Genomic DNA, 10,818 nt, shown 5'->3' with positions numbered 1-10,818 from the left:
GCAAAGAAGAAAATAGGTCAGTTTTGTGGGTCTATGCTATCATTTAAAATGTTTATGGGCTTTGACAAGTATGTATATAGTTAGCAATTTAGGTATGATGAGCATTTTGCATTTGTCTGAACGCATATGTGGCAATTTCTGTAGTGCAAATAGTACTTAAAACCTATTAAATTATGTTCAAGCAACATTCTTGGTTACCCTAGCAACACCATTAAATGAACTCTATACTGCTCCCCAGGAAACATCATTGCTTCTTCCTTATGTTTTGTGATATCCATTTTTTGCTTTTTAAATTAAATCTAATGTCTTGCATTGCATGAAGAAAAACATGCTCTAACGCTATTGAAGCTGAAAATGTTGCTTTTTCACTAATGATACTTTAAAATGGCAAGTATGAATCAGTCACAGTGTGTGACACATTCTACTAAATTATGTGTGAAAGAAAGCATGCAACGTATAGCGAATGTAATGAATCTTGAATCTGAATTTCATATTAGCAGACTTAGGTGGTCATTCCAACCCTGGCGGTCCATGACCGCCGGGTTGGAGGACCGCGGGAGCACCGCCGACAGGCCGGCGGTGCTCCAATGGGCATTCCGACCGCGGCAGTAAAGCCGCGGTCGGACCGGCAACACTGGCGGGCTCCCGCCAGTGTACCGCCGCCCATTGGAATCCTCCAAGGCGGCGCAGCTAGCTGCGCCGCCGAGGGGATTCCGACCCCCCCTACCGCCATCCAGTTCCCGGCGGTTCTCCCGCCGGGAACCGGATGGCGGTAGGGGGGGTCGCGGGGCCCCTGGGGGCCCCTGCAGTGCCCATGCCACTGGCATGGGCACTGCAGGGGCCCCCGTAAGAGGGCCCCTAAATGTATTTCACTGTCTGCTGCGCAGACAGTGAAATACGCGACGGGTGCAACTGCACCCGTCGCACAGCTTCCACTCCGCCGGCTCGATTCTGAGCCGGCTTCATCGTGGAAGCCTCTTTCCCGCTGGGCTGGCGGGCGGCCTGAAGGCGGCCGCCCGCCAGCCCAGCGGGAAAGTCAGAATTACCGCCGCGGTCTTTCGACCGCGGAACGGTAACCTGACGGCGGGACTTTGGCGGGCGGCCTCCGCCGCCCGCCAAGGTCCGAATGAGGGCCTTAATGCGAAGTTCTACCACTAAACTAGTGATATGAGATACAAAAATAAGAAAAATCATGTGGTATTGTGAGAAAACACCATGAATAAAATGTAGCCTTTCATAAATGTATGCTGGTCCAGCCGATTCAGAGCACTCTGCAAAACAAAATGTTACTCCTGGTGAAAAATTCATCAAAAATACTCCAGTGAACAGAAAGTCTCCATTTTAGACATATCTGTGTTTATATTTCTATACACACAACAAATCTGAAAGAAACAGAGCGCTGTACATCCAGGGAAATTCAAGGTCACGTAAATCAAGTAAAAAGGGGAAGGGATGTGTATTTTCTTTACAGTGCCCTTGTGGAAAGTTCTTCAGACTATTATATTATCATTACATCAAATATTTAGGGCCTGTTTTAAGGCCTGATTACAGTCTTGTCGGATAGGATACTAGGATACTCCATCACAAACGTGAGGGATATCCCATCTGCTGTTTTACAAGTTTAATTATATCCTATGGAACTTGTAACACGGGGAGGGGAAATCCGCAACATTTGAGATAAAGTATTCAATCTGCCAAGATCATAATCAGGCACTTAGGGCCTCATTACGTGTGTGGCGGTCCAAGGACTCCAACACTCATGTTGACGGTTGGACTGCCACACTCTGGGCAGTCCAATCGCTCAATTACGACTTAGGTTGGTGGACCTGCCTAAAAACCACCATCCCGTCAGGATCACAGATCCCGGCAGGGTGACGGCGGTCGGGCTTGTAACCAGCCATGGCAGTGCTGAACTCAGCACTGCCTAGCTGATTACAACCCCGTTTTCTGCCAGCCTTTTCATGGCATGGGCAGCATAGGGGCACCACTAGAGTGCTGGAGTACTAGTATATAGGCCTCAGATCCCTAAAAGGAGCAGAGGCCAATGCCCTAGCGCTTTTCCCACTAGTCAGCCCAGCAGGAACACATATTACAATGTTCCTACTGGTTATCCTGGCGGGAACATTGTAATATGCACTGGGGGACTCCACTGCAATGGCTGTGGTGTCCTCCGGTGGCTTTGGCGGTCCCGTGGTGGGACCTCCAAAGTCGTAATCAGGCCCTTTGTTTTTAACAGATGGTACTCTGATCATAAGGGTGGCATGTAATATTTCCTCCCAATCCTGACAGACTAACTACATCTATCAGATTTACAGATGAACATCAGCCCATCAGTCATCTCTGTACATAAAAAGGCTGTCAAGACTGTTCTAAAAGTTTGGTGGACGGACGCATTTTACATGTTTGTTTTTCAGGAATAAACTCCCAAAGCAGGAGTTTTCTAAGGGTTTCAGAGAGTTTTTCCTGGTGGCAAGGGACAGACAAAAAATACATTATAGCATCCACTATAAGTTGGATGGGCAATTTAATGTCCTTCCTCTGAAAGCTCATACTACATCTGGCTGTTGGAGGAAGTTTTCAGCTGACAGAGCTAATGGGTGCTCCATCGACAGAAAATCTAAGATCCATCCATCTCTTCATTAAGCGAGCAGTCTGAGGGTTTGGCAGACAGGGTAGTCTTTCTGTCGAACTGTTAATGTGAGCATGTACCTTTCAAAACAATATGTCAGTTAAAACAGACACCTTGTGTCAGCAGGACAATGAGAAAAGGTGATACAACCACAGCATATTTACTTTTCTCTATCTAATTGTTTTTAAACTGTTTTAATTGGTCTTTTTACAAACAAATAATGACAGTATTGCATAGTATTAGCATCTTGACCAATACTAAAAAGCAACAGTTCAAATACTGGATGACAATGCAGTGCAGATGCGTTAACAGAGTTGAGCTGAGGATGAGAAGTGGTGATTTGAACCTGGGGTTAGACAAACCTGATGGAGCTGAGGACACTGAGATGCACCTGGAGGCCACTTTTCTCTATCTGATATAGGTACTTTAACGAAAGAGGTGAGCTGCTCATGTAGCAAGGCTAGGTAAAGTAAATTCCTATGCCAGCAAAATTGTGAGCAGTTGAGAAATTTCACACTACATGAAGACTTCCACTGAGGGTTCGTTCACTTGACCCCATTCCCTGCAGCTGGATGACATAGCCATCATGGGGATGCACGTAACTGTGATTCCGTCTTTCACTATGTGCTCCTGAGTGCATCACTGTCATTCTCTGCAGCCTGGTAATCCCACAGTAAGAAGAGGTCGAGCAGGTAACCCACAGCCCTACAGTTCCCTCATTTTGATCCCTTTTAGCCCCTTCCCCTTGGGTGCCCTGGATGAGATGATTACGTCCTCGAACAGCTTATCTTGCACCTGGCCCACAGGGCGTGCTCTAGAGCTCCCCCGTGGGCCTCCCATACCCTCCCCTGGGCAGGAATGGAAGGGGAATCGCTTCTTCTTCCACCGCTCCCCCAGTGACATCTGATGACATCAGCACGCAATTGTGTGCTGAGCTCATCAGAGGTTGATCCGATCGGAAGAGAAATGATTGCATTTCTCTTCCGATATGGAGGTGGGGGAGATCGGAGAGGTATGAAAGGAAAGTCAAGGCTTTTCCTTTCCTTTCATGTCTCTCTGAGCATTTCTGCAGCATGACCGCATAGCGGTTGTGATGCAGAAATGCCCACTAGACACCAGGGAGATTTTTTTTTATTATAAACAATTAAGGGGTGCAACCCCTTGGGCATGGGTCACTCCCCTAGGGGGCAATTTAATTTTAGGCCATTTCTGCTCCCCCTTGGGGGCAACTGGCCTACTTTTATTAGGCCAATCTGCTCCCATGGGGGACAGAAACCACTAGACACCAGTTTATTTTTTTATTTTTTACAGATGTGGAGTGACCCCTTTGGCATGGGTCGCTCGCCTGAGGGCAATTTTATTTTCTGCCATTTTTGCCTCTGTTGATCAGCCAATTTCTATTAGGCCCATCTGCCCCCAGAAACCACTTGGGCACTAGGGCTTGGTGTGTGTGTTTTTTGGGGGGTGCAGCCCCTGCGGCAAGGGTCGCTCCCCATGGGAGCCCATTACTGTTGCCCAATTCTGCCCCTCTTGTGGCAGATTGGCCTATTTTTGTAAGGCCCATCTGTCCCAAAGGGGGGCGGTGGGGGGGCGGAAAGCCTACTAGACACCAGGGAAGATTTTTTTTTTTTAAAAGGGGGTTGAGTATGGCCATACCCCCACCCCAAATAAATGGGTACAAAGTTGTTCTGCATGGGGCAATTACCCCCAATCCACTCCCCCCGGGAGGGCAGAAAGCCTACTAGATGGCAGGGAATTAAAAAAAAAAAAGTGGTGTGATGGCTACCAACCAGTATGGGCATGGCTATGTCCCCACCCCAACTGAAGGGGGTAACCGTCTTTCAGATCTCCCCCCGCACACTAAAAGATCTTATCCTGATAGCAAGCAAGAGGACAATTTAATATTATGGGTTTTGATTTTACCTTCGGCCCATGAGAGCTTGGCTAACTCTCAAAATCATCCCACTTGGAATGGTGAGGGCTGCACTTTTTGGACTTTCGGATTCTGCCATGTAGGTAAATCTATGAGACCGAGACACATCTGAAAACAAAACATCTAGTTGAGTCCAGGGTGTTGTGCTTCACATGCACCACCACCATATTCTTACCCACAATGCCCTGCAAACCTCCAACTTTGCTTGAAATAACACATTTTCCCCACATTTTTGTGATGGAACCTTCAGGAATCTGAAGGAATCCTCAAATTCCTACCACCCAGCATTGTTGCTTCTATACTAATAAAAATTCTGCCCCACTTATCAGGCAAAAGTTTGTTTTTTTCAAAATGCCCTTTTGGACCCTTTTTGGTTCCCCCTCAATTTTGACATGTTTTGGTTCTTCCCTGTCACAGGCACTTGGCCCACCTACACATGTTAAGTATCATTTTTATCCAGAGGGGAACATTGGGTGGTGGGAAATTTGTGCTGGTGTGGTGATTCCACACAGAAATGTGGGGAAAATGTGATTTTTTAAGCTAAATTTGAGGTTTTCTGAGGATTCTGGGTAAGAAAACACTGGGGATCCTCGAAAGTCACACCTCCCTGGACTCCCTCGGATGTCTAGTTTTCTGACATGTCTGGGTTTGGTAGGTTTCACCAGAGGGCTGCTGAGCCTAGGACCAAAAACACAGGGCCCACCACCGCAAAAACAGGTAGTTTTGTAATTGACAATTTTGATGTGTCCAGGTAGTGTTTTGGGGGAATGCTGGGTAGAAGGAAGTTTAGTGGTTCCCCTCAGATTCCGGAACTTTGCAGCACCGAAATGTGAGGAAAAAGTGCTTCTTTTGCCAAATATTGAACTTTGCTAAGGATTCTGGGTAACAAAACCTGGTGAGAGCACCACATGTTAGCCCACACTGGGCTCCCTTAGGTGTTTAGTTTTCAGAAATGTCCAGGTTTGCTAGGTTTTCCTGGTGCCGGCTGAGCTAGAGACCAGAATCCACAGCTAGGCACTTTGCAAAATACACGTCAGTTTTCAATGTAAAAATATGATGTGTCCATGTTGTGTTTTGGGCGTTTCCTGGCGCGGGCCCTAAGCCTACCAACACAAGCGTGGTACCATTTTTATCTGGAGACTTGGGGTAATGCTGTGTGGAAGGAAATGTGTGGCTCCCACTAGGTTACAGAACTTTCTATCACATGAATGTGAGGAAAAAGTGTTTTTTTTTGCCAAATATTTTGGTTTGCAAAGAATTCTGGGTAACAGAACCTGGTGAGAACCCCACAGGTCACCCCTTTCTGAATTTCCCTATATGTCTAGTTTTCAAAAATATATAGGTTTTCTAGGTTTTCTTAGGTGCCGGCTGAGCTAGAAGCTAAAATCCACAGCTAGACACTTTACAAAAAACAGGTCAGTTTTCTTTGGGAAAATGTGATGTGTCCACATTGTGTTTTGGGGAGTTTCCTTTTGTGGGCACTAGGCCTCCCCACACAAGTGAGATACCATTTTTATTGGGAGACTTGGGGGAATGCTGGGTTTAAGGAAGTTTGTGGCTCCTCTCGGATTCCTGCACTTTCTGTCACCAAAATGTGAGTAAAAAGTGTTTTTTTGCCAAAATTTGAGGTTTGCAAAGGATTCTGGGTAACATAACCTGGTGAGAGCCCCACAAGTCACCCGATTCTGGACCCCCCCTAGGTGTTTAGCTTTAAAAAATGCACAGGTTTGGTGGGTTTCCCTAAGTGCCGGATGAGCTAAAGGCCAAATTCACAGCTAGGCACTATCCATAAAACACGTCACAACTCAATGTCAAAATGTGATGTGTCCATCTTGTGTTTCCTGTTGCAGGTACTGGGCCCACCCACACAAGTAAGGTACAATTTTTATCAGGATATGTTGGGAAACACAGAATAGAATAACAAGTGTTATTGCCTCTTGTCTTTCTCTAAATTTTTTCCTTCCAAATGTAAGACAGTGGGTAAAAAAAGAGGTCTATTTGAGAAATGCCCTGTAATTCATATGCTAGTATGGGGACCATGGAATTCAGAGATTTGCAAATAACAACTGCTTCTCAATACCTTATCTTTTGGTCATATTGGAAATACAAAGGTTTCCTTGATACCTATTTTTCACTCTATATTTCACCAAATTAATTGCTGTATACCCGGTATATAATGAAAACCCATTGCAAGGTGCAGCTCATTTATTGGCTCTGGGTGCCTAAGGTTCTTGATGAACTTACAAGCCCTATATATCCCCGCAACCAGAAGAGTCCAGCTGACGTAATGGCATATTGCTTTCAGAAGCTGCCATAGCTGAAAAAAGTTATGGAAGGAAACATGGACAGAAATGGCTCTTTTTTCTACTCATTTTCAATGTTTTACCTGTTACTGTCCAGAGGAAAACCTCAAATGACCCCTTGCTGAATTCAGAATGGTGTCTACTTTTCAGAAATGTTTAGCTATATGAGATCCAGCATTGGTTTCATGCCCATTTCTGCACCTACTGGAAGGAGACTGAAAGCACAAAAAATAGTAAAAATGGGGTATGTCCCAGTAAAATGACAAAATTGTGTTGAAAATTGTGGTTTTCTGATTCAAATCAGCCTGGTCTGGAAAGCTAGGAAGATGGTGATTTTAGCATCACAAATCCTTTGTTGATGCCAATTTCTGGGAATAAATCACATGCTTTCTTCCGTAGCTCTTTATTCCTATTTAAAAAAAAAAAAAAACGTTTAGCTGTATCTTGGCTAATTTCTTAGTCTCCTCCAGGGGAACCCACAAACTCTGGGTACCTCTAGAATCTCTAGAATGCTGGGAAAAAGACGCAAATTTAGCATGGGTAGCTTATGAGGACAAAAAAATATGAGGGTCTAAGCGCAAACTACCCCAAAATGCTTTCATTTATAGGTAAACTCTTGCTGATGAGACAAAGAAGTGATCGGTGCATTTTTGTGGCTTGCTGGGGTTGGGCTAGTGCCGAGCAATCACAATAGCCCATCAAGGTCAACAGACGCTTAGGTAGATAGCCATGGGGCCTAGAGCAACTGGGCCACCTTACTAAGGTGACGTCTCAGTCTGTCTGCTGCCCCTGATACTGGTCACCTCCTATGACATAGTCTGCATCTGCCATATCAAAACTCACTACTATTCTCATTCACCATTATTGCATTCTTACTCCCTGCACTGCATTGCATTTATGCAAGTCAAAGAAATAACCCTAAAAAGTAGTACCAAAGCCAATAGGGTTGCTCTTTGTAAAGTGCATGCACACAAAAATATAACTTCAGGGACCCCACAGCTACACTGCTGCCCTCACAGAGGCACATCCCTCACTCTACACTCACACAGGAACAACTTTCAACCTTTCAATCATTTACCCTGCACTCACAAAAGACAATGTTAATCATGCATTCACACAGACACATCCCTCACAATGCACGCACAAAACATGGTGGCTATCATGCACTTACGCAAGCACACTGCTCACACACAGATACACCACTCAATAGGAAGGAGTCGAGTTTGGTGGACAGATGGAAGGATAGGAGACACAAGTTGAGTATCCGGTGCATTGGTCCATTAGTGTAACACTAAGCTCCTACAGTAAGCTACACTGAAGCCTGAATATGTACTGAGGATATCTAATCTTCAATAAACAAAACTTGGACCAGCACTGCAGACCATGCAAGTCTGATCTTTTTGTACTTTTTGCAAGGAAGAATCTTGGGATCAAAAAAAGTCCCACTTGCCTTTTAAAAAAAGGCTGACTGACATTTTCTTTGGAGTTCAAGCATGTGCTAAAATAAAGAAAGAAAGTAAAGCCAAAAAATATACCAGCTAAATGCAGAGGGCATGGGCTTCAATAATAAAATGAAACAATAAAACGTTGCACTGTTCTACCATCTTTGAACAGTAAAAAAAAGAGAGACTATGCAGAATAAATTCAAGATGATGGCATGGTTTTGAAGCTTTCAGCAATGACACCTGGTGTTCTTCATAAGATAATTGTGGTAGCAGAGCTCCTGGTCCTCTCAATACTCAGTTAGCATAAGTCTACATTTGTAGGTGAGCTGCTGGGGGATGAACTAAAGAAAATATCTCCTGAGGTCAGTCGTCTCTGGATGCAGAAGAACACAGAATAAGCAGACAAAGGGGGTCATTCTGACCCTGGCGGCCGGTGACCGCCAGGGTCACCGACCACGGGAGCACCGCCAACAGGCTGGCGGTGCTCCCGAGGGCATTCGGTCAGAAAGGGTAAACCGGCGGTCTCCCGCCGGTTTACCGCTGCCCCATTGAATCCTCCATGGCGGCGGAGCGCGCTCCGCCGCCATGGGGATTAAGACACCCCCTACCGCCATCCTGTTCATGGCGGGAAACCCGCCATGAACAGGATGGCGGTAGGGGGTGCCGCGGGGCCCCTGGGGGCCCCTGCAGTGCCCATGCCAATGGCATGGGCACTGCAGGGGCCCCCGTAAGGGGGCCCCGCAAAGTATTTGAGTGTCTGCTTTGCAGACCCTGAAATACGCGACGGGTGCAACTGCACCCGTCGCACCCCTGCAACTACGCCGGCTCAATTCTGAGCCAGCGTCCTCGTTGCAGGGGCATTTCTGCTGGGCCGGCGGGCGCTCTTTTGGAGAGCGCCCGCCGGCCCAGCGGAAATGTCTGAATGGCCGCCGCGGTCTTTTGACCGCGGTGCGGTCATTCGGCGGCGGAACCTTGGCGGACGGCCTCCGCCGTCCGCCAAGGTCTGAATCACCCCCAAAATATTGTTACTCTGACTACCTAACATCTTAAAGATCAGTGGTTGTCTACTATACAGTCAAACATTGGTAGCAAAGCCAGTGGACTAAAAGGGCTGATCCAGTACTGATTTGTATACATGCTGGTCTCACGGAGTCACCTAATATGTGAATAACTGTAGTGGGCTTACCTAAAGCCCATTTTCTCTAAGCAAGTGTGTGTATTATTTCTTTGGAGAAAACATGCAGCTCAGTAGACAACAAAATCAGTATTTTGGTCAAATCTAAAACACATAGAAATATATAGCTAGCCAACATGTCAGCTGGTGCTCGCTTCCTTCAAAGAAATGGAATAAGAGTGCTACTGCAAGGCAAGTCAGTACAAGGTTCCTTCAAAGACATAGAACAAGTGTGATACTCGGGACCAGTGCAAGCTTGCTTTTAAGATATGGACTAAGTGTTGTGCTGCAGGGCCAGCCAGAGGAGTGGCGACTCGTGCATGAGCTGCCACAATGCCCTAAGAATTTCAAATTGGTCCATAATTTTTTTAAATATGTTGTGAGTTTAGGAAATTCTTACTAGGGTTCCAACATCAAACTAAAGAATGTTTCTAATGGTGAAACACGAGGGCAATGTGAGGTATTTATTTATAAATAGGCAACTCTTGACAACGAAGACAAATTATATAATCAAATGGTATAGTCAGGATTTAGTGTAACATCAACTGCAATACATTCCCTAGAAGAAAGCAACATTTACAAGGGTCATCTCGGAAAATGTGATTTGCAAGTAATAACCTCAAATCACGGCCTACTCTCTTCCCCAGCAGCAGTCCTAAAACCTACAAAATACTAGCCGTTGGCGCTCAGATAAATGGGAAGGAGAGAGTTCAGTTTATAGTTTTAATTTGTTTCTGTTAATTTCTTCAAGGACAAGGAAAGTGATTAACTTCGTAGTGGGCTAGGTTGTGCTAATCTCTGTCGCATATATCTCTCAGACCACCTCAAATCACTAAATGTGATTTGGAAAACCCGTCCCTTCTAAATAAATCAAGCCCCCTTGGTCAGTCTGTCACTAAAATGACTGTCATTGTCACGTCTAGAGAGATACTGTGACTTTGTTAACATTATTTTTATTTCTGGGTTCAAAATCCGGTGAGCTAAGCAATAGCTTTGCATTCTGGTATAAGCATGCTGACTAGAAGAAAGAAGCATTTAAGGATGAAATATTTTAGAAATTCCGTTGAACAAAGTCGACACGAGTTGAAGCCAACATACATACTATTTCTGAGACTAATATTTTGGCACTTCAGCTTAAGAACATCACAAAATCGAAGAAAGGCTATACTGAACTGCATGAACGGCCGTTGCCATTATAAATTCTTTGTGTATTTGAGGGAGAGGTGTGCTTTTCAGTCACAATGCTTCTTTCAGAGAGTGTGACGTATTCTTATCTTCCTTTTTAGGCTAAGCAAGAAATAGTTTTTTGAGTTTTTGGTACTCCAACTCTACTC

This window comes from Pleurodeles waltl, chromosome 3_1 (assembly GCF_031143425.1).
Source record: "Pleurodeles waltl isolate 20211129_DDA chromosome 3_1, aPleWal1.hap1.20221129, whole genome shotgun sequence".
Lineage (NCBI taxonomy): Eukaryota > Metazoa > Chordata > Amphibia > Caudata > Salamandridae > Pleurodeles > Pleurodeles waltl.
This window is presented reverse-complemented; position numbering follows the sequence as displayed.